Raw genomic sequence first — 25,409 nt, forward strand, 5'->3', positions numbered from 1 at the left:
AAAACAAAAAAAACATTTTGAGTATTTGTAAGTAGCCTTATTCAAATAATGATTTGAGTCAGCCTACAAAAAGACAAACACTATTAAGACTTTTAAAAGACAGGAAGAGAAATGGGGAGGGAGAATAAAGTCAGGGTACGGGGGCCAGATCAGTTCCCAAAATGCCCCCACGGAGTTCTTCGGCATGCCAGAAGGCAGTCATGGCTTGATTCAGCTCTCAGCACCTGACGCTAGGAGCTAGGTGCCATCAGCGATATGAATAAGTGTCCAGAGGAAAAGAACAAACCAGGGGTTCCCAGGGAGGAAGGAGAGGGCAGCCCTCTGACTGATCTGGGAGGGACAGCTCCTGGGGGGCCTCTTAGAGAGGCCAAGTTCATGGCTGTCTATGAAGTTCATGGGCTGCTTCTGTATCCCTCAGGGTCCAAGACGGCAAGGCCAGCTGTTCCTGGAAGGGGGAACGGTCCATGGTACCGAGAGGCCGTCTTGGTCTTTTCCAGCTTTGACCTGGATAGGCCTGTCCTCTTTCTATAATATACTCTTTTGAGGGGTCTGGATGGATCAGTAGGTTGGGTATCCAACTCTTGGTTTCAGTTCAGGTCATAATCTCAGGGTCGTGAGATCAAGCCTTGCGTTGGGCTCCATGATGGGCTTGGAACCTGCTTAAGATTCTCCCCCCTCCCTCTGCCCCTCCACCCCCTCACCCCCATTCGTGCATGCTCAATCTCTCTCTCTCTTAAAATTTTTTTTTAAAGTTTAAATACTCTTTTGAAGAATATTCCAAATAAATTATTTAATAATACTTTGACAAAACTCACCTTAAGGGCTGTGAAAGGAAATAGCCCTCTGAAGACCCTACCAGATCCAGCAGCGTGCACATGACTATCAACTGTTCTTTATCAACTGTGCTTGTTATGCTAGGAGAGATGCAGGCTCTGAGTCTCAGCTCCCCCATTACTACTAGCTGTGGGACTCTGGACAAGTCACTGACCGTGCTCTGTTTCCTCATCTGTGAACAGGGATGATCCTGGAACTTCCCTCATATGGTTCCTGTATACATTAGTGAGTTCTTATACAACTCTATTGCACAGTGCCCAGAGCACAGCAACAACTACTCTTTATTTTATTAGAAAAAAACTCTCCAGAATTTAGAAATTTCATTCTTTTATGACTTTTCTCATTTTCTATGATTTTTTTTTCATTTTTGACACAAACTTATTTTTAATCTTGTATACTCTTTGTTTTCTTGGCATAGACACCCTTCAAAATGTAAGGTTGCTGCTCTTCAATGTCATCCATCGGAAAAGGGGTCAGTTGTCAGTTCTCCGGGAGACAGAGAACCTGGGTGTGACCTGAAGTTCTGGCAACAACCAGCCCCGAGCCTCCAGTTCTCAGGCACACAAGAATCAGCACAAATGTACTCTCCGGAGGGTGGTGGTCGAGCTCACAGCTCGTGGCCAGGCCCGCCACGGGCGCTCGCAAGATGGCAGCTCTTACTCTCGTGATGGTGAAGTGGCCGGGGCTGTGGCACAAATCGTCACATTCATCCTTTCCCATGGCTTCCCCAAGCATCTCCTCTCTTCCTAGAAGGTAAGAAATGTCATTTATAATTTGGGATGATATGGTCTGGTGCAGAGAACATTACCATAACACATGGAAATTTATTGGCAAGATCCTGGCAGGTTAACAAATACTCTTTTCTTTGCTCCAGCCCCGGTAAGGTACGTAATTATAAGAGGATATATATATATACATATATATATATTTGTAATAAAAAGCAGTTGAACACTATGCTCTGCTTGTGTCTCGTGGTGACCAGTCTGAATCGCAATCACAAGCAGGCTCTTTCAGTGCGGGGGAGGCGGCCCTGAGAAGCACTGTCTCTTCTCACCCACAGAACGATAAACATGGTGCCCAGTTTGGCACCAACGCTTTCTCTGAAAGTGACTTCCCAAGATTGTGTGTGCCACACCATGCTATTTCCTTGTGCCAACGACTGCTCTTGGACTTTTTTTATTATTAAAAATGAGAAAAAAGACTCCAAGTGGTAGGAAAACCAACCATTTTGTCCCAGATAACTTCATTTGGAGGTAAAGTCAAGATGTATTTATTGAATAATATGGTTAACCTTGTGAAGCTTCCTAAGAAAGCCATTTAGTTAGTGTCTATATTGTGAAACATACTTTTATTTTCCAATTATAATATGCAGATGGGTTTCTGAGACAAATAAAAGCATAAACGAATTCAATAACATGCACGTTGGTATTTGCTTTTGAAGACAATAAAACTCACCTTTCAAAACTGATGTAGGTTGTTTCCAACTCATTATCTGTAGACTTTTTCATCTAATATTTACTGAATACCTATTATGTGCAGGCACTCACATATGAAGCAGTTTTATGAGGTAGGCTTTCTTTATTCCCTTTTTTTTATAGAGGAAGAAAGTGAACACAGAGAAGGAAATCAAGCCCCCTAAGGTCTCACAGTTTGCTCTGCACCAAGAGGGGATTCACAGCCTGCCACCCTGTCTCTCCAGGACCTCAGGAACCTCTAGACCTGGGACGTGCAGGAAGGGAGAGACTAGCCATACGAGGCTATTTCAGCTTAACGGCAGGTGAGTGGAAATTAAATGAATTAAGTCAAATTAAAAATTCAATCCCTCCATTGCATTAGCCCCAGTTCGAGTGCTCAAAAGCTGACCCTGCTCCTCCAGGTCCCATCCTGTCAATACGTCCACAGTCCTGAAGCCAACTAGACATGTTGCATCCACCACTGTTTACAGGACTCATCATGAGGATTCTATTCTTTATGGCTCTTGAAGCTGCTTGGGTTCCAAATTTCAGGAAACCGGAGCCAACATGTACTCCACACAACACGGGGAGAATGCCCATTCTCCACCTCTTTGCTGGAGCTTACCCCCTGTCCCCTAGACACCATTCCTGCTCCCAGTCTCCCAGCTCAGTGGTTCCTCCAGCTGTGGCCCTTCCTTCCCACCACTGAGCCCCCACTGGCCCAAGAGCGGAGTGGGAGGCAGACCATTCATTTCCTCCGTCATCCGATCTCCCTTTGTCTTCCTGATGGTGACTGCCCTAATTAAAAACCCTTAAGCCTTCCATAGACACACCCCCCCCATATTAATGGATGGAGATAGACACTAGTGTCTTGTGAGGAGAGAAAGGGTGCTTTCTGAAAGGTCACTAGGTGAATTCAGCCTGTCCCAACACCCTTTCTGTCTCAGAAGACCTTTACGTGCTTTACCCAGACATGTGCACAAAGTCTGCCTCTTAGTTAGCTTCAGTGTTTTTTAATGTTGCCTCTATGTACCACCAACTGGTGTACTGCAAATCCACTCTGGCTCCGACCACTGAGAGTCAGCAGAAGCCCCATGAGTTAAGGGCACCGTCCTCCATAGGGCTGCCCCCTCTTCAGGCCCCAGCCACAAGTTCAGGGGGTCCCAGGGCACCCACACTTCTGACCAACCAGCTGCAAATTCAGGAATTCCCATGACTCCATTCAGCTTGAGAATTCACGAGAACAGTGCCCAGAACTCAGGAAAGTGATATAGTCACGATTACCATTGTCTTATAAAGGGTACAACTCAGGACCAGCCAAAGGAGGAGACCTGCCCACTCCATGCCCACTCCTCCGGGAATCACGTACATCATTCTGCTGCCACATCAATATGCTGACCAGCCAAAGAAGCTCCCCTGAGTTTCAGTGTCCAGAATTTTTATTGGGGTCTCATTACATAGACACAATTAATTAAATCATTAGCTATTGGTGATGGAACTCATCTCCAACTCTCCCTCCCCTCTCTGGAGGTTGGGGTGCCTCAAAGTCCCAGCCTTCGAATCACGTGGTGACTCTTTCTGGAGAGTAACCCCGGCCACCCTGAAGCTTTTGGGGACCCACCAAGATTCATCTCATTAGCATAAACTCAGGAGCAATCCAAGGGTCTCATGACTGACAAAGGCACTCCTCTACCTCTCAGGGAGCTCCAAGGGCTTTTAGAAGCTCTGTGCCAGGAGCGGGTGACAAAGACCAGACGAATTTTATATGATAGCACCTTTATAGCTTCTTCACAGTTACATCAGGAAACTCTTACTCACCCACAGAGGGATGAGAGGATCTTGTCCTACTAGCCAAGAATACATCGAAATACCTTCTCCTTTTCTGTATGAATCCCCCAAATTCTACCCAAAGGAAAAATTTAAATTGCTAAGTGGAAATGGAATATGCTATTTTTACTCGACAAAGATAATATTGGTCCCGAGCCTCTTCTACCACGATCTAATAGCAATCGCGGGTCTTGCTTTGTGCGTGTGTACTCTACACCACCTAAAGGCAATAGATGAGGTAAACGCACTCCATGTAAGAGAATCGGACTTCAGAACATCGTTCTAAAAGCCTGTCTCTTGGAGTTCATCTCCACCAAAAGCAAACATGATCCATCAGTGCAGGGATGTCAGCATGAATCATATACATAGGTATAACCGAATAGCTGGAAAGCCAGGTTTGCAAAAACCCATGGTGTCAGGCTTGAGCGAAACTCCAGACCTCAGAGTCAAAACCAATTTGCAATATAAAATGCAGCTGGCTGGCCGAAAGTATGCAGTAAGGTATGAAAAATAAATAAATAAATATATTTATTTATATATAGCCCCGAGGAAGGGAAAGGAGTAGGCAGAGCCCCCACCCCCACCCCCGCCAGGAAGAATGAACATTGGCAGTGTTAAAATAAAGCTCTGAAGGGACCCTTTGGCCACGCTCGAAAATCTAACCACATCGGCCAGGGCAATGACATTTCCAAACGCTTGACTTTTTGCAACATGTTTATATGTTTTCCGTTTTCAGCTTATGCATGACTGAGAGGAAAAGAAAAGGCCAGAGAGAAAGTATTTTACCTTTTCGTTAAGCACACGGAGGCTGGGCTGCCGTCCCTGCTTCCTGCGCACAGCAAGATTTGAGGGTACGCACCTGCCACACAAGGGGCCTCTCGCACGCGAAATACGAGCTGTGCTGATTCCTCCTTCACCCCAAAAAGCGCCATGAAGTTTTCACTTTCCGAGCATCTGCGACGCACAAGCATGTTCCAAATTAGATCCCGTGAGAGGGACTTCTCCTCTGCCGCCACCAGGAAGAACGTCAATGTTGATTCAGCGCGAGAGTTTGTGAAGTACTTTGCGGCTTTCGTGCGGGTGTGTGTGTTTGTCCAAAGTCTTGCGAGGTTCACGAATACCAAACAAGCAAACAAACAATGTATAGTATGGGAGCACGCACACCCTACTTTAGTCCGAGAGCAAAAGGATAAGCTTTGGGCTGAGAGACAAAGCCAAGAGTTGACCTTCCATGGACTCTTTGAATGCTGGGCTGGTGAAGTAACAAACCAAGACCTAGCGGAAAACACTGGTGAGGAGGGCCTGGCCCCCCTCCCCTTGGCTTCCCTGACTCTATCTGTCCTCCACCTCAGGGATGCTCCTAACAGAAGAGGATGTACTTTGCAAGGATTCTGATATTCTGAGTCATGGCTTTTCCCTCATTTATTTATTCAACGAACATAGTCACAAATAGTGACTACCATGTGCTAGGAGGTCTCGGCACTGGGGTTCGGGGGTCTGTTCTCCTGGCATTATACCCTTGTAAAACATTACCAGACAAGAGTTAAATAGAATTACAAGAATTTCAGTTGGTGATGGGCGCTCACAGGTGGCACGGAGTTACCCGCGGGTGAGGGTGGCAGTGTTGGAGGGAACAGCTCTGCGAAGCCAGGCTCCCGCCGTCCGAGACAAGCCAAGGAGAGAACCGGCGCTGGGGGAAAGGGCAAGAACGTCAAACAGGGGTACCCAGTGCGGACACTGAAGTGGGAGCCAGGGTGTTCTGTGGAAGGAATAGAAGGAATGCTCTTCTGGAAGGATCACGTGTTGGTGAGCGACAGAATCCGAGAAACAGGCACGAACCGGACCACACAGGTAGGTGTTTGCACTTTGGTCTCAGTGTGCTGGGAGGTACATTTGCAGCTTTGCAGCCAGGAACGAGTATAACCTGGTTTTACATTGTAAAGAAGTCTCTGGCTGTGGTGTGGGGGTCACCTGTGAATACTCTCTTTTTTTTTTTTAAAGATTTTTTTATTTATTTATTCATGAGAGAGAGAGAGAGAGAGAGAGGCAGAGGGAGAAGCAGCCTCCCAAGGAGCAGGGAGCCCGATGCGGGACTCGACCCCAGGACCCTGAGATCATGACCTGAGCCGAAGGCAGACGCCCAACCATCTGAGCCACCCAGGCGCCCCTGTGAATACTCTCTTGAGGGCATCAGGGCTTCTGGGCCTCAGTGCTAGGTCACTGACGGATACTCTCACGAGGACAGCCAGGCGCGGCTCCTGAAGCAGCAAGGGGAAATTCCACGCCCGAGAGAGAGGAGCAGGAGGGGAGGGGGAAGAGTGAGCTGAAGCCTGAACAGAGCAGGTGAGAAACATGAGACTCTAAAGACAAATTGTGGGAACGACCCCACAGAGGAGGCCAGGCTTGTACCGACACCAGGTTAAGGATGGTAGAGCCAAACTGTGGAAGGAGCCGAGATGTCCGTCGACAGACGAATGGATAAAGAAGATGTGGTCCGTATATACAATGGACGGTTACTCAGCCATCAGAAAGGATGAATGCTTACCATTTACATCCATGTGGAGGGAACTGGAGGGGATTATGCTGAGTGAAATAAGTCAAGCAGAGAAAGACAATTATCATATGATTTCACTCATATGTGGAACATAAAGCATAGTGCAGAGGACCATAGGGGAAGGGAGGGAAAACTGAACGGGAAGAAATCCGAGAGGGAGACAAACCATGAGACTCTTGACTCTAGGGAACAAACTGAGGGGTGCTGGAGGGGAGGTTGGTGGGGGCATGGGGTAACCGGATGACGGGCATTAAGGAGGGCACGTCATGTGATGAGCACTGGGGTGTTATACACAACTGATTAATTATTGAACTCTACATCTGAAACTAATGATGTACTATATGTTGGCTAAGTGAATTTAAATTTTTAAAAAAATGGAAGGAACTCAAGCTCCAGACGGAGCAGTGCAGATGCAGCTTGGTAGTTTCCCAGCAGAAGCAAACAAAAGTGCTCTCTGTTGCAAAGGAACCTGTTTTAACCCTGGGGATTTTCTCAGATTAAGTTCAATCAAACATGAGCTCACAGCCCTAGAGTCACTGACATCCAGAGAAACAAGCCAGCGACTTGATTGAACTTAATCTGAGAAATCCTTGGGGTTCAAATACCATTCTCCACTAAAAAGGATCAGGGCTTCCTGGAGAAAGAGTTGATTCTGGGGCTGGGGCCGGACAGATATAAGATGAGCCTGGAATGTTGTGTTGCAGTCGAGGACGTGGCAAATGACGCACAAGCAAGCACTGAAGGGGCTTCCACTGGTTAAATCAGAAAGAATTTGAATATCAAAATACGTAATGGTATGCAAGGATTAAAGCCCTCGGAATAAAATAGGAAACCATGAGTCCATACAGATGGAAACACACACCAAAAACAAATAAATGCAAATGGGGAGAAAAGTCAGCTTTTAATATTACAAGTCAGCTAATAATACATGCATAATAAGTGTGAATGCCAAACATCACAGTAATAATTAATTTAGCCAAGACACATCCCTAAGTGCTAGACCTAGAGGGAGGAAGTTGGATAATCATATAGTCTCAAAATACCTTTCCACAAAATGCCTCGGACACAGAGAGAGAAAGAACAGTATTACAGGTGAAAAACTAGAACACCTCAACCCAGTAACCAAATCGCATCACCTGGAACAGGACTCACCGAAGTCGCTTTCCACCTGGTAGGAGGCACTGAGACCCTAGCACACATCTGGACTATTTTGCTAAGAATTTATAAGCTGCATTCATTCGCGAGGAAGGGTCGGATAAACCCAAAGTGAGGTGCATGCTACAAAGGCTTGGCTTCCAGTGTCAAGGTCTGAACTCTTCCAGGTGGAAAAGTCCCAAGCTGCGTGCTAAGAAAATGCAGCACACGATCCGGGGTTGGATCCTTGAGCTATAAAAGGACATTATTGGTGAAACATGACTGAGGTCCAAGGAGTGGATGGTGGTAATGCATCAGTGTAATGTCCTGACTTTTGCTGGTTGTGCTGTGATTACCCAGGACAATGTCCTTGTTAATCTGTGTACATACTGAAGTATTTGGGGTGGTGGACATCCTGGCCACAACTTACCCCCAAATCATTCAGGAAAAACAATGTTATTTGTACAGTACAGTACTTGCCATTTTTTTTAGTATTTAGATTACAGATAAAATTAGCAAGTTGAAAAGAAAAAGATTCATCCAGACGGCTCTGTAAAGAGCCAAGAACAGATGGAATCTATTAATCTGTTACCCTGCTTAATGGCCCAAAGTTTTGAACATGAACTTCAGACTCTTAAGCGTTTTTAAGTCTTCAGGCCTCTGATTAACGCTCAAGGGATTGTGGGCCAGTAGCTTCAATCTTTGTAGTTGAGAGCAGAGAAAGGCAAATAGTATTAATTGAGGTAAGCAGCCTATACAAACCTATCGTCATTTTTCAAATGCAAAAGCCGAAGCTCAGAAAAATTAATTAAGTTGGCTAAGATCATACAGTGTACATTCCAACTGGAATTAGAACAAAGACGTCAAGGTCTGTGCACCTGCCAGCTTTTTAGCAGTGTTTATCCGCCTTCTGGATGATTAAGAGTCAAAGGGTTACTTATGGGTGGTAGTCTGGGGAAATTGTGCCCAAGATAAACCCTGTCATCTGTGACCCTGCTCTACAACTGGATTCAGACAGTCCTGCTCCCGCCACTTTCCAGAGAACCACAGGGAAGCCTGTGATTGACAGGCAAAGCCTCCCTTGCCTCTGGGAACTTGCAAGGCCTTCCTTTGCTGCCGTCCGCCAGGAAATACTGAGCGACGTAACACCCCAAAATTATACTTTCTCAGAACGTCCTCTGGACCCTCCGGAATATCATCTCAATTAGAAAATCTTTCCAGACTTTTCGTTCCTGTTGTTCACTTAAGAAGGCGTTTGATTAGTTCAGAATTCAGTGATATTTAATACAGACTCTGAGGATTTAATTTAATTTGTTATTTACCAAGCAGGGGCATTGGAATATGAAGGATGAGAGTTTATTTTTGCAAAGGCATGCAAAAGGTTTTTTTGTTTCTTTGTTTTTTAAAGATTTTATTTATTTATTTGTCAGAGAGAGAGAGAGAGCATGCTTGCACAAGCAGGGAGAGCAGCAGAGGGAGAAGGAGAAGCAGACTCCCTGCTGAGCAAGGAGCCCCATGTGGGGCTCGATCCCAGGACCCCAGGATCATGACCTGAGCCGAAGGCAGATGCTTAACCAACTAAGCCACCTAGGCATCCTGGCATGCAAAATTTTTAACCTTTAGTTAGAGAATAAAAACAGATTCTGTAAGGTCTTATATTTGTTCCCTCCTAACAAAAACTGATCACTACTTTTGATATGGAAGTTTGCTATTAAACTGGTAAGAACAGATACTACACTTGATCTTAGCCAAAAGGCCGGGAAGCGATTGGAAGTTTGCTATTTACTAAGTACTTAACTGAGTGCTTATCACATAGTAAGTATGCAAAAGCTCTTTATCATATGGTTGAATTAATGCCGATACCAAGGACCAAAAAAAATATCACCCAAATGCTTACTGTACTGGCTTGGTTGAAATGAAAGTTCTCCATACTTAAAAGTACAACACAGACTTTCCTTTAAGAACTTCTTAAATTTTTAAAAATTTTTTTTTAGTTTTAGATTAATTTTAATTAAGAACTTCTGTCATTTTTTAAAATTTTATTTTATTATTATTTTTTTTCATTTTTTTTTAAATTTTAATAAATGTCTATTTTAATGTTTTTCACAATAGAATAAATACTTCTCTGGATGACTGCAGATACGTAAGGCTGTTTGGTAATATTCAGAACCACCACAGTAATGGTGGTCTTCCTGATCGGTGTGTAGTTTTCGGTAATTATAAGGAATTTCTTCTCTGAAGCTGCTGTCAAACCCGCAGGACTACATTTATGCATCCATCATTTTCAGGGTTGTTGGTAACCTGGGCATATTTGCCCCAAATAACTTTGCCTCCTTGCGTCACAAGGCCCAACTCACTCACGTTCACCTCAATTACAGTGCCTTTGGTAATAACACCCAAAGTTGTGTATAGTGGGGATGAAGGATTCTTTTTTACACCAAGTATTGGCAGGCAAAAGGTGGCTTTCAAATCAGGATGCATTACATGGGCCTTTTTGAAACGCAAGCCCATTGGTCTAATGAATCTTTCATATTTAGGTGGTTTTCCAACAGTGATGTTTAAACAATTTATTGACATTGAAAAGCACTTTTCACTAACAAAAGTGTTTGGAAGTTGGAAGTGACAACCAAGCAAGAGGATGCATGGAAAATTTAGATCAAACTATAGCTTCCAATGTTGTATTTTGATTTTTTTAATTTAAAATGTTATCTTTTAAACTTTTAAACCACGCTCCGCTGCCTTTTGCTTCCAGGCAAATCCTGCTCACCAGCAGGAAACCAGCCACAGAAAGAGGGGTCGGGAGTATTGGTGTTTTAGATTCAGGTTCCTCTTCTTTTTCAAATGTCTTAAGGCAGAAATTAGGGTTAATGATTTGAGATGGTCTCTTTTTTTTTTTATTAAGATATAATTGATACATTATATTAGTTTTAGGTGTACAATGTCATGATTTGATATTTGTATATATTGCAAAATGACCACCATAGTAAATCTGGTTAACACACATCATCATACATAGTTACAATTTTCTTTCTTATGAGAGCTTTCAAGATCCACTCTCCTAGCTACTTTCAAATATGAAACCCCTTATTATTACCTATCATCATTATGCTGTACATTACATCTCTATGGATTATTCATTTTATGACTTAAGATTTATACCTTTTGATCCCTTCCACTCATTTTACCCACCACCTACCCCTGCCTCAGGCAACCACCAATCTGTTCTCTGTATCCACGAGCTTACCTGTCCTCTTTGTTGTTTTTAGACTCCACATATAAGTAAGATCATATAGTATTTATTTTTTCCTGTCTGAGTTATTTCACTTGGCATAATGCCCTCAGGGTCTACTCATGTTGTCACAAATAGCAAGATTTCCTTCTTTTTAATGGCTGAATAATATTCCACTGTATATGTATACACACCACATTTTAAAAATCTATTCATCCATCAATGGACATTTAGGTTGTTTAATTTCTTGGCTATATAAATAATGCTTTGATGAATGTGGAAGTACATCTTATCTTTTTGAATTAGTGTTTTCATTTCTCTGTATAAATACACAGAGTGGCACTGCTGGATCATATGGTATTTCTACTGGTAATTTTTTGAGGAACATCCATACTGTTTTCCACAGTGGCTGCACCCACTTGACACCCCACCAACAGTGCACAAGGGTTCCCTTTTCCCCATGTCCTCATCAACACTTGTTATCGCTTGTCTTTTTGATACCAGCCATTAGAACAGGTGTGAGGTGATATCTCACTGTGGTTTTGATCTGCATTTCCCTGATGATGAGTGATGCTGAGCATCTTTTCCTGTGTCTGTTGGCCATCTGGATGTCTTGTTCAGAAGAATGTCTATTCAGATCTTTTGCCCATTTTTTAGTTGGGTTGTTTGTTGGGTTTTGCTATTGAGTTGTATGAGTTTATACACACACACACACACGCGCACACACACACACACACGTATGTATTTTGGGTATTAACCCCTTATTAGTTATATGATTTGCAAATATTTTCTCTCATTCCATAGGCTTCCTTTTCAATTTGTTGATTGTTTCCTTCATTTTATCTTCTTTTTTAATATAGACACTGACAGTTGTAAATTTCCCTCTAAGTACTGCTTTAGGTGCATCCCATAATTTTTTATATTCTGCCTCGTTATTCTGTCCACTACTGAGAGTGGAGTACTGAAGTCACCAGCTGTCTTTCCTCGTCTGTCCGAGGCTCCCCACATTTCCGTCAGGTTTTGCTTCATGTATTAATGTCATATTTTGTCTGATGTCGGTATAACCATTTTAGCTTTCCTGTGGTTCCTCTTCTCATAATACATCTTTTTGCATCCTTTACTTTTAATCTATTTGTATCTTTGAATTTAAAATGTGTCTTCTATAGACAACATATGCTTCTATCATGTTTTTTTTTTTTTTTTATCCAGTTTGACAATCTCTACCTTTGGTTTGAACTATGTGTTTAGTCACATTTAAATTTATTATTGATATAGTTGGATTTAGGCCTGATATTTTACTTGTTTTGTTTGGTTTTTTTATGTGCCTCATGTCATGTTCCTCAGTTCCTTTTTTACCGCTTTCTTTGAATTGACTATTTTCCAATGTTACATTTTAATGTCTTCAATGATTTTTTTTTCCACGATATTTTAAAGGGTTTTTTTTAGTGGTTGCTCTAGGGTTTACCATATACATCTTAACATATCAGAATTAGCCTCAGATTTATAATAGCTTATTTCCAGCAATATATAGAAATGTTAGTACAATATAGCTCTGTTCCCTTTTTCCTGTTTTGGTGGCATTATTATTATACATATTATTTCTCTTAACGTTATAAACCCATCAAGAATTGTTAGTTTACCATCCCTAGTCATTTCTTGACCCTGATATAGCTTTATCCCCATGTCTTTTCTGTGCTGTTATTGGCAGATATGTGGTCTGTATGTAACATTTCTGTATGCAGCCCCACCTCCCAGTGGCATTTGCCCAGGACCCAGTAAGGGGTGAGAGGAAGGGATTACAAGGGGCAAGGGAACACTTTTGGACGTGATGATCATGATGCTGATGACAGTGATTTAATGGATGTATACATGTGTGAAAATGAAACAAACCTATGGTCAGTTACACCTGAATAAAACTCAAAGTGGGAAAAATTACTAGGGGGACATATTTCCATTATAATAAAGAGTTGGTGTAGGAAGAGCTCATACATATCAAGTGACAGAGGAAGCAAGACGCCGTAATGGAAATGAATTCAGTCATGAACTTGGGATGCAGAAGTGTAGAATAAGGACAGAATGCCGGGAAGAGAGCTTGGCATTCAATGCATACTTTGTGATGTGTGTTGAGTAAATATTTGTTGAGCACATTGTCCTTGGAAAGTTACTTTCATACCCTATCACATCCCTAGGGGCAGTTTCTCGGTAATAGTAGTGCTCTCCCAACACTAGCATAATAAATACCTCTTTATCACAACAGGAAGTCATAATACATCAGGGTCAGAATCGCTCAGCACATTTTCCTTCCACTGCCTTAGTCATAATGATGACGAGTGCTGACCCATTCATTACACAGAAACATAGTGGTAGCCTTGCATTTAATTCCCTAACTTATTTTTTATCTCAAAATCTCAAAAGGCAGGTGGTAGGTTCCATACATCCTCCATGTGTTTCCATTTTTAAGACGATTTGAGAAGTAGAGACTGACTTTAAAAGAAATGATGTCCGTTAATGGTGTTCTATGGTTTGTATCCTGCTGGATTCTTCAAATTCTGCATGCTTGCACTTTCCTCTGCCAGACTGGTCTCCCCATTGCTCCTGCCCACATCCCATTATGATAATACTCATCATTTCCCATCATTTCATTAGTACCGTGCACATCAGACACACACCACGTGTGTCAGCAATAATCCTCACATCTACCCTCAACATAGCCATTAATTATTTCCCATTTTACAGATGTGAGACTTGATGCTCAGAGAGATTAAGTAACTTGCCTCAAGTCTCTCCACAAGTGATTAGTTTCTGCTGGACTCCCCAGACCTGTGCTGTCAGGCTGTCCTGTTCAGATTTCTGTCTTTGACTTTTTGTTCCTGCCATGTCCCCAGTCTGGATCATCCTTCCTTCTCTTCCTTCGAGATTCTCTGAAATCTGGTCCTACCTAGGGCACAAACCCTGACAGTCCTGGCCCCCAGCTCCTTGGGTCCACCTTGTTGGCCCCTTGTCTGGGGAAGGAGAGGGAGGGGCAGATAGAGATGCGTGGAGAGAGAGAGAGAGATGGGGACCAGAAGTGAAGCTGTTAGCTAAATCAAGGGGTGGCAGGTGGGGAGATGAGGGGGCAAACTTAGGAAAAAGAAACTCTAGGGCTTTTCCCTCTCCCTGTCAAAATTATGCAGCCTAATCTCACGTTTGAGGGCAGATAAGGAATCTGAGTAAGTTGAGGGTCAAGGAGAAGATTCATCATCCAGAAATGGCATCAGCACTCATCAGGGCCAGGATCCAGTCTTTGCAGGGCAGGAGTGGAGGGTGCAACCAATTTCCTTACCGCGCCCGGCCTTGGAGTTCTGATTCCTTTGTCCACTTTGTTAACTAAACTAAAGATGATTTACTGTCAGCTCATAATGCCCCCAAGCCATGGTCTTCAGCTGCGTGCCCCTGGTTTGGAATGGCAGTAAAATGCACACTCCGCTCAACCAGATTTCAAAAAAGAGAATCCAACATGGGGTCGCTGGGCCGATACATAGAAGGAAAAGTATCTATGCCTCATTGCTCAAGTAGCGAACAACTTGAGGAAAAGAGCTGCCTAAAAGTCTTTTTTTATTTCCTGGACCTGCAAAGAGAGCCAGGAGAACTTTATAGGGATGATGGTAAATATTCTATATCTTGATTGGGGTGGCGGCCACACAGATATATACATTTGTCAAGTCATCAAATTGTCCATTTAAGGGATGTGCAGTTTATTGCAGATATATTCTACCATGATATAATTATAGGGAGGAAGAAAAAGAAAAGAAAAGAAAACCTCCCTTACTCCCATAAACTTAGGCTCTGCCTAAGAAGAAATCCTGGTTCCACTGGGTGGTGCTTCCACCAAGGAACCAAGGAAGGGTCTGTTGCTGCAGTAGCCACAAATACCTGGTACAAATGCAAACGCCTGGACACTTCGGGCAGCTCTGCTAGCAGGTGGGCCGGCAGGTGCCGCAAGGATCTGTTGACCTTAGCTGCCGTGAGAAGATCGGGTTGCTGCTACGAAGTGGGCTGGGAGGAGTTCTGAAACGCAGGGCATCAGCGGGCCTCTCTTGGTGCTCTGTGCCCAGCGTTGATGCCCACAATGGGCTGCAGCCAGCCTGCCCTCCGGAGAAAGTGGGCGGAGGAGGGGAGCCATGCTGGGTGGTGAAAGCTAGCATGTCCATTTGAGGGTCAGTCAAAAGGCTTCTTGGCAGGGAACCTCTGCCGATGAGATTAGCTTGAAACTCACTTCCTTTTCAGAGGATGAGTGATGGAATAAAGAGCTTATTGTACACCTGGACTGAATGTCTCACCCACACTCATCATGACACATGCACACCCTTCCCATTTCAGGACTGGCTACCTTTTCCAGCCTGATCCACGCTCATTATTATCTGTTTTACATACACAGAACAGGTTATCTATAACAAGTAGAGACTGCTAGAGAGATTTTCATTAAGGTTGACTCTTTCGTTTACCTGGCTGCAAAGTTTAGACCGTATCACAGAGTACTCATGAGTTCTAGGTACTAAAAATGAAATAATCCCTACAAGCTCATTTACTCCCACACAGCATTTAAAATAAAAATAGAGGTAGAGGTTGGGGGTGGGGTGCCTTTCTCTAGCTCCTTCCTGGTCCACTTCCTATTCCAGGATACCCATGCCCTATGCTGCTCGATCTCACCTTCCTGATAACCGTGGGCCCATGCAGACCTTTCAAGACACCCATTCTCATCGCTTACACTCAATTAGAACACCATGTGAGGGCTGCGTTCATCTAACGCGGGGCCTGGCTCCCCTCAATGATTTTGGGGATCCTCACACAAACAACAAGAGTGGCAACAGTGACCTCACCATGTGGATTTATTATGCAGTCTCTTGAAGAATATTACCCAATGCTATTTTAAAGTTTTATCCTTCAAATGCCATTTCAAGCGATGATAAGGTATAAAGTAAGTTATGGCACTTACAACATTAGCTCTTGCTAGTAAGCATTAGAATGAAATCATGTTTCCAAACTACCTTATATTTTTCACAAAGAAGTCATAGATCAGGTCTGTCAAACATAGGTACTTGTTTCTTTCCTAATGGCTATAGGTGTATCTTCTAGGGTTTTCTTTCTGGGTTTGTAATTCTGAAATATTCATGTCTGTTTCTCTTTTTATTGAAGTATAGTTGACACACAATGTCATATTAGTTGCAGGTGTACAACATAGAGATTTGACAATTCTGTACATTATACAATGCTCACCTTGATAAGTGCAGTCACCATCTGTCACCATACATTATTACAATATTATTGACTATGTTCCCTATTCTGTACTCTTCATCTACGTGAGCCTATTTATTTTATAACTTGAAGTCTGTATGTATACTTCATCCCATCAACATATAAAGGACAAAATTTACAATAGGCTCCCAAACCAGAAACAAATAAATGAAAATCCCTAAAGCCGGGCAGATTCACTGAAAAAATTTTTTTACCCAGATGGAAACTCTGGACAACAGAATCACAAAGCATGAGGTTGCAGTAAAGCAATTCTCTTTTATGTCACTTCATCATTTGGTGACTAATTCCAGAGAGCATTTGGTAAAATGTTTACCAGCTCGTCTGTTGAGTGAGATAAAAGGCTGGGTTTGAGCAACAGAAGGCGCTTTGTAAAGCTGGTTGAGTGGAAAATGTAGGGAAATGATTGCACAAAAAGAAAGGAAAGGGAAAAAGGAAAGGAAAAGAAATTATATAGTATGTAGGGAAAAGGCCATAAAGGTAAACAATAGGCTTTTTCTTACTTTATTAACTATTTTAATAAAGACATAAGAAGGAATTTTCATGACAACGCTTAATAGTTATGACTTCTTTAAATGGAGAACACATTGTCAAAACAAGATTCTGCCTACAAGACATGCTCCAGAAAGAAGAATGTGACATTTTCACAATATTTTCTGAATAATTTCTTTTCTGTGTAAAGGAAACCAAAACACTAGATGAGGAAAGTTTTATTTCTCTAAGGCCTACCCTCCATCTTTGTTTATAGCATCCAAGAATAATCCAAGCAAAATGGATTATTTATCTCTCCTTTCAGTTTCATTCACTTTACAGTAGCCAAATGAACTTCAAGGACCCCAGGGTTCTCACCGTAAGCGTTTTGAGAAATCAGACACCTTCCAAGTGGAGTGGAGTGGAGTGGAGTGTCCTCAGAAAATCTCACAGAAATAAAGAAAAACCATCTGCTACCCAGTGTTAAGAAGGAAAACGTGAAGAGCCCAGCTTCTCCCCAATGCCTCATTAAAGTTTATTCTTCGGGTTTAGTGATCCTGAACCAGATCAGCTATCCCAGCATCTCAGTTGCTCTTTGACACCAGGTGGGCTTTCCTGCCAACAGATCACATTCTTGTTGCCTCACAGTTGAGCTCAACCTTCTTGGAAACAACCTTCCAGCCTTGGCTGATAGCCTACTTTTCAGATTTAAGGAAATCGGACATTGTGCTATGAGAATTAGAATAGGTAGACTATGAACAGACTTTGAAGTAGCCCAGTTAGAAATGGATCCTTCCCCGGGCGCCTGGGTGGCTCAGATGGTTAAGCGTCTGCCTTCGGCTCAGGTCATGATCCTGGAGTCCCGGGATCGAGTCCCGCATCGGGCTCCCTGCTCCTTGGGAGCCTGCTCCTCCCTCTGCCTCTCTCTCTCTCTCATGAATAAATAAATAAAATCTTTAAAAAAAAAAAAAAAAGAAATGGATCCTTCCCCAGTTGAGCCTCTGATGAGAACCCAGCCTGGGCTGGCACCTTGACTGCAGCCTCATGAGACCATGAGCAGAGAACCCAACTAAGCTGTGCCCAGACTCCTGACCCACAGACACTTTAAGATCATAAATGTATATTGTTTTAAGCTGTTAATTTTGTTACCATTTATTACACAGCATAGATGACTAAAACACAGACTTATGGGATCCTCACTGTGAGAGGTCTTTTCAACTTCTCCCCACCTTATTAATGAGGAACATGGTACCCAAATGGGAGGTGGCGCGGGTCCAAGACCACCCAGATGTGATGTTATCCTTGGGTATCCCTTCACTGTCCTCATCTGAAGCACTCTGGATCTTTAATTTTCCTATTTCTTGCAGCAACTTTTTCATTTTGCTAAGTGATTTTTCAAGAAAGAAAGAACAGTTCCTCAATCCTTGCTGTTCTAAATCTCATTCCTTTAAAAAGGAACTTTTTTGCTTTTCTCTCTGGGAGTTGCTAGGTGTTTTCTTTGGTGTTCTGAAATTTCTTGAGGATGTGTCCCAAATGGGGTCTTTTCTCATTTACTGCACTTAGGAGTCAACATGCCCATTCAATCTGAAAACTCATATCCTTCGGCCTTGGAAATTTCCTTCAATTTTTTTATTTCTATTTATTTTTACTGCAGTATAGTTGACATATAATGTTACATTATTTCAGGTGTACCACGTAGTGATTTGACAATGGTCAAATGTCTTTATTGACATATAGACATTATGCTCTGCTCACCGCAAGTGTAGCTGCCATCTGTCACCACACAGCTCCATTACAGTATCATTGACTATATTGCCTATGTTGTACCTTTCATACCCGTGACTTACTCATTCCATAGCTGAAAGCCTCTACCTCCCACTTCCCTTCACCCATTTTGCCCATCCCCCACCCACTTCCCCTCTGGTGACCATCAGTTTGTTCTTTGTATTTATGGGTCTATTTCTGGTTTGTTTGTTTTGCTTTTTAGATTCCACATATAAGTGAAATCATATGGTACTTGTCTTTGAGATATTCCACTTAGCATAACACCTTCTAGGTCCATCCGTGTTACAAATGACAAGAGCTCATTCTTTTTTATGGCTGAGTGACATTCCATTGTGTATATACACCCCATCTTCTTTATCCATTCATCCACTGATGGACATTTAGGTTGCTTCCATATCTTTTGCAATAAACATAGGGTTGCACATATCTTTTCAAAATTAGTGTTTTCATTTTCTTTGGGTAAGTACCCATTACTAGATCAAATGGTAATTCTATTTTTAATTTATTGAGGAACCTCCATACTATTTTCCACAGTGGCTACACCAATTTACATTCCCACCAACAGGGCATGAGGGTTCCTTTTTCTCCAAATCCTCACCAACACTTGTTATTTCTTCTCTTTTTGATATTAGTCATTCTGATAGGTGTAAAGTGATATCTCACTGTGGTTTCAATTTGCATTTCCCTGATGATTAGTGATATTGACCATATTTTTATGCATCTATTGACCATCTATATCTCTTCTTTAGAAAAACGTCTAATCATGTACTCTGCCCACTTTTTAATCAGATTATTTGGATTTTTTTAGTGTTGAGTTATGTAAGTTCTATATATAAAGAACAGCCAGATGAGCCACCAGCTGAATAAAAACAACTACCTGAAGTGACTGAAGAATGATCTGAGTAGAGAGATACTGGAAGAGGACAAACGGAGGAAGGATACAAAACTGGGTGTGTTTCCATTTGTTTTGGCCCTTAGCCTGAGTGCAGTCCCCAGTACACATCACAGAATGGATAAAACTCTGACTAAATAAATAAATAAATAAATAAATAAATACATCTGCAGTTTTACAGGCTTGAGAAATAAGAAGAGTTTAAAGCAATCATGGCAGCTAGACATGAAAGAAAGGAGAAGGCCACAGAGAGGACCCCAAATTCTTGAGCATTGTAAGTGTGAGGCAGACTGCAAGCAGCTCAGCTAAGGCTGGTGAACTGAGCTGAGATTTCAGGGTGTAGAATTTGAGTTCACCCAGGTTCATCCTACTAAAAATGAACAAAAATCAATAGTCTTTGGGGTAACATAGAATCCAGAACCTCAACAACGTATTATTCAAAATGTCTATAAATGTCCATAAAATCCCAAATTACTAGACATAGAAGAAACAGAAAAATATGACAGACCTCATTTAAAAGAACAAGGCAATCTAAAAAGATACACTCGTATTTACTCAGATGTCAAAAATAACAAACAAGGAAATAAAGCAATTATTATAATAACTGTGCTGGAGAATGTGAATGCGTTCGATGAGTGAAAATATTTCTCAGCAATGAAATGGAATGAACCAAGTGGAAATGCTAGAGATAAAAATTACAATATACATGTTATAATACAAATAACAGCTTGATAATGGGTTGAAGATAACTGAAGAAAGTGAGCTTGAAGATTGAGAAATAGAAATTATTCAATGTGAAGACAGGAAGATGAAAAGATAAAAGGATGGGAAAAGTAAACAAACCCTTATTGACCTGTGAAAAGGCATCAGAAGTTCTTACATATGTGTAACTGGAATATCAGAAGGCAAAGAGACAACCAGGAATAAAATATATGTGAAGAAATATCAAAAAATTCCAAAATTTGTTGAAGGACATAAATTTTCAGATTCAAGAAACTCAGTAAAACCCAAGCAGGAAAAAAAGCAAATGAAACCACACGTAGGAACATGGTAGGCTACCTGCTGTAAATAAAATAGAAAGAGAAAATACTAAACAATTTGAAAAGTTGCTGACTTCTCATCAGAAATTCTAGAGAGCAAAAGAATAGAACAATACCTTAAAATGGTAAAGAGAAAAAACATTGTCAGTTCAAAATTCTAGTTTCAGCAAAAACAAAGGCAAAATAAAGGTATTTTCAGATTAAAAAAATAATAATAATTCATCACCAGCAAATCGTTACTACAAACAATTCTAAAGGAAGATTTTCAAGCTGAACAGAAGGAACATCAGATAGAAACTTAGAAGTTCAGGAGGGAATAAATGGCAAACATGTAGTAAAATACAAAAGACTGTTCACTTTAAAATAGATATGACTGTTGAATGCAGAAATTCAACATTTTAGTTTGGGGTTAATGTATATGCATATAATACATACCACAACATAGAGGACAAGGGCAGTAGTAGACATTTGTGATTTCTTACATGTTAGGCAAAGTGGTACAATATTAACTAAGTAGACTTTTAAACTTAAGAATGAACATTATTTTTAAATGCAAGAAATATATCTAAAATGTTAGTAGGCAAATGGAAGTAAAAATTTAAGTAAATTTCAATTATTCCAAAATAAAGTACAGAAATAACAAATATAAAGCACAAACAGAAACAAATAGTAAAATGATAGGCTTAAATCTAACCACATCAAGAATTACATTAAATGTTAAACATTCCATTTAAAAGACAGCAGTGGTCAGACTGGATTAAAATTAAAAATACAGGCACAAAGTTTAGTATGTCTAGTATAATGTCAATATGACAAATAGTAACAGTAATCATTTTTTAAATTTGTATTGAGTACTTCATTACAACTTATTACTATATGGATAATAGTAATAATTATCATTTTAAAAATTGGTATTGAGCACTGCTAATACCTTTACGTGCAGTATCTTATGTAATCCTCAAAACAATGTCTGAAAGTAAGAATCAGTATCATCTTGACTTTGTGGACGAGGAGATAGTGTGTCAGAGAAAAGTCATTTGCTGTATTAGAAACACTATATATATCCAAGTGTAAATTGAGGTACCTCCAGTAACTAAACCATTACCCATACATTTAAAAGCACAATTATGAAGACCAATTGTGTAGAGCCGTTGAAAGGTATTCATTATAATATACTTTCGGAAATCCAAAAATCATACATTCTCCATTATTTAATCTAGGTAAAACATTATACATGCAGAAAATCAAATCTGAAAGTAAAAACACAAAAGTGAGCATAGCTGATGTGTTCAGGAGTATTCTAGAATGCCTTCTTGATGGCGGAGAATGTGTCATTTTATTTCCTCAATAAATGCTTATTAATCACTATCTGCATATCAGACACTGTAGTAGGTGGTGAAGGCACAGAAAAGAACAGGAGAACGGGACAGTGTTTCTCTTCTGAAGGACCCTACCTTCTAATGAAGGAGGAAAGGCTCTCTCTCTGTATTCACTTTAGATCTTCACTATGTGTATGTTGGCCAAGCGTTTGTCGTTAAACAGATTCAGCACAGAAGGTAGACATAAGCTGGACGGCAAGGGTGAGGACAGGGGAGAGACGAGCTTAGCATGTCCTGACAGGGAGAGAGAAAGCCAGAGTGGCCAAAACATGGCGGGCAGGATGTGAGGTGTAGGGATGGTGCTGGAGACAGAGAGGGGCTCAATCATTCGGAGCCTTCCAGGCCATGGTAGGGAACCCTAATTTTATTCTAAGTGCAGTTGGAACACCATTAAGATAACAGAAGCAGGAAAGTGACCCCATATAACTTTTAGCTCTAAATGATCACTCTGCAGTGGAGCAGACACAGACCAGGAGACCGGGGAGGAGGCGGTGCACATCCCAGGGGACAGATGATTGTGCCTCAGAACTGCGGAATGTCAATGACATGGCTAGAAGTGGGGGGGCTTGGGGGTGAATGCTGGAGATAGGAACAACACAACCACCGGAGGTTTTCCTGTGGAGGATGAAGGAAGAGGATGGCACAGGGATGAATCCGCCATTGGGGCTTGCAAAACACGAAAGAAGTTTCTCTGGGAGAGAAGGTTGTTTGGTTTTGTACTGCGGGCTGGTGTAAGCGGGTGAGTAGGAGTGAGAGTTACGATTTGAATTTGGGGTTCGGATGCCTACCGGACATTGAAGTGAAGTCATCCACTCACAACTTAGACCTAATTAGATGATGTGAGTAATCAGCAGAAAGGTAGGACATAACTCCACGGACCAGGGTAAGAGTCCTTGGAGTGAGCAAGGGCAGGATATCTGCAACTCACAAGTTTCGACCTGATGATTTTTTGACCTTACAATGATGAGAAAGTGATACACATTCAATAGAAACTGGATTTCAGATTCTGGATTTTGATCTTTTCCCAGGCTAGTGCTGTGTGGTGTGATCCCCTCCGATGATGCTGGGCAGCAGGAGCCTGCCACAGCACCCGGGAAGCTGTGCCATCCCCAGGGTACACGACCCAGGCACTCGCACCCATCCCGTTTTCCACTTTCAGTACAGTATTCCATCAATTACATGAGACAGCCAGCATTTTGTTATAAAAGAGGCTTTGTGTTAGACGATTTTGCCCAACTGTAGGCTAACCCAAGTGTTCTGAGCACATTTAAAGTAGGCGAGGCTAAGCTATCATGTTCAGCGGGTCAGGTGTATTAACGCATTTTTGATTTAAGATACTTCCAACTTAAAATGGATTTATTGGGACACAACCCCATTGTAGACTGAGGACGATCTGTAGAAGGAAGAGAGGAATTCTCTTGCAATTAATTCTTAGCCATCACTTTACCATGGCTCCAAAATTCGGTGATTTTTAAAAAGCAGTTTTGTAAGATTCCTTCTGCTAGTATTCTACTTATTTAACAAAGTACCGAGGAGATGTTTTCCTATTTCAAGTAAATAATTATGCCCTAAGCACCATTTTTTAGGTGTCTGACTTAATGGATTGAGACAAAAAGAGAAACAATCATTTACAACGTGGTTCGTGAGAGATGATTTTCTTTTAATTATGCTCTGCAGTACCAGCTCTACTATGGATGCTCAGTACTCTACGTGAAGTCCCTATATTCTGTAACCATGTAGGGGGAGGCAAAGGAATTCGTCTTTTGTTTTTGTTTTTTTTTTTAAAGATTTTTTATTTATTTATTTGACAGAGAAAGACACAGCGAGAGAGGGAACACAAACGGGGAGTGGGAGAGGGAGAAGCAGACTCTCCGCCGAGCAGGGAGCCGGATGCGGAACTCGATCCCGGGACTCCAGGATCATGACCTGAGCCGAAGGCAGTCACTTAACCAACTGAGCCACCCAGGCGCCCAGGAATTCATCTTTATTGTTTTGTTGGGTTTGAGTTGATCTTTCATTGATATGTACCGATACTCATGCATAATTTGATGAGTTTTGACGCACGCGTACCCCCATGAACCACCTCCCCATTGACGATATAAACCTTCCCATCCTGCCCCACAGTTCAAGCTTCACCCTATATGGGGAACAGTGTCTCGACGTCTATGCTCATCCATGAGGATGGCCTGTTCTCGATCTTCATATAAGGGAACACACAGTGAGTACTCTTTTGCATCTGGCTTCTTTTATGTTTTTGAGATTTATAAATAGTGTTGTGTGTGCTGGTAGTTTGTTCTTTTCTTTGATTGTTTAAGCAGTATTTCATTGCATGGCCACACCGGTCTGTTCCTCTATGTAATTTTACGCTTTGTTTTACGCTTTGTTAGGGCAGATCTGTTGTAATTCTGCCCCTAATTTTAGGCTTTTTCTGAGGTTTCAGTAAAAAACCTAAGGTGTTCACTAAGCCCCTCAAGCTAAGTAGGACCAAGACCCCAAGCTCTGTCTCAGCATCAGCAGAGAAAGCTCGTATTGCTCTTTTAGGCTTCCTGATGTTACTGTTTGCTGGTCTCATGATGCTCCCCCCCACCACGCATCAGCATTTCTGGGGTACATGGAGGATTTGGGGGGTTTGCGTGCAGATTTGGGGGTTTGTCGCTCTGTGACTGCCCAATTCCAGCTTCTCTGAGAGACCCTCACTCAGTCCTCCGACACCTCAAGGCAATAAGACCCCAGGTCTCCGTTTCAGTTCTAGCAACCCTGTGCCAAGCAGACTGGGCAGTGCCCTCCATTGATGCATCCCGGCCACTGCAGGTCCTGTGGCTCAGGGTTGAATCTACTCCAGCTTCTTCCTACCTTCAAACAGTCACTTTGTATGTTGTTCCTAGGGTTTATAACTGCAATCAGCAAGAGGGTTAACTACCATGACTGGAAATGGAATTCTTTGGGTTAATTCTACCCGCTCCCCTCTCCACCCCCCACCCCCACTGCAAAGAAGTGCTGTATTTTTCAGTCTCCAGCAAGGTGCTGCAGAAAATTAATAGAAATCATGTACAAACACAAAATGTTGTGGACTTGGAGATGCACCACCCGAATCCCCCTCAAGGAAGAAGCCACCGTTCATCCGTGGGGAGGAGGCCGTCAGCTCCTCCGGGGTCTGTGTCAGCTGCGGCCCCTGGAGCCCCACCCTTCCTAGGGAGCACAGATCCCCTGACCAACCAGGGCAGGAAAATGAAGACAGAGGACGCTGATGGGCAGCACCGACTCCGGAGCTCCCCTTTGGATTGACCTCGGATCTGTAGGAGCTGCATTGCAATTCAACACCTTCCCCTGTCCCATCCTGCTCAGCCCTTCCTTCCACAGACACAGGTTCCCAGAAGTCATCTTGCACCCCACACTTGTTTCAGCATCTGCTTCTGGACCTTCCAACCTGGGACACAAAAACCTGCTCCTCCTCCCCCTGTTCCTTTCCTTCACTTTCCTTCCAGAACAATCCAGTCCTAAAGGCAGTGGGTGGAGTC

The 25,409-nt window shown here is 42.2% G+C and overlaps 1 long non-coding RNA gene and 1 pseudogene across 1 annotated transcript; one reads left to right on the forward strand and one right to left on the reverse strand.

Annotated features, from left to right (window-relative positions):
* The first annotated feature begins 677 nt into the window (after positions 1-677).
* On the forward strand, positions 678-24,531 carry LOC145716963 (uncharacterized). The gene is made up of 4 exons (XR_014139906.1): positions 678-1,587; positions 2,433-2,611; positions 4,852-5,966; positions 24,016-24,531. It is a non-coding gene; the product is annotated as an uncharacterized LOC145716963 (long non-coding RNA).
* On the reverse strand, positions 9,410-9,571 carry LOC115944605 (U2 spliceosomal RNA; annotated as a pseudogene).
* Positions 24,532-25,409: the final 878 nt, after the last annotated feature.

This window comes from Leptonychotes weddellii, chromosome 14 (genome assembly GCF_054177405.1).
Source record: "Leptonychotes weddellii isolate Sample4059 chromosome 14, ASM5417740v2, whole genome shotgun sequence".
NCBI classification, from domain to species: Eukaryota; Metazoa; Chordata; class Mammalia; order Carnivora; family Phocidae; genus Leptonychotes; species Leptonychotes weddellii.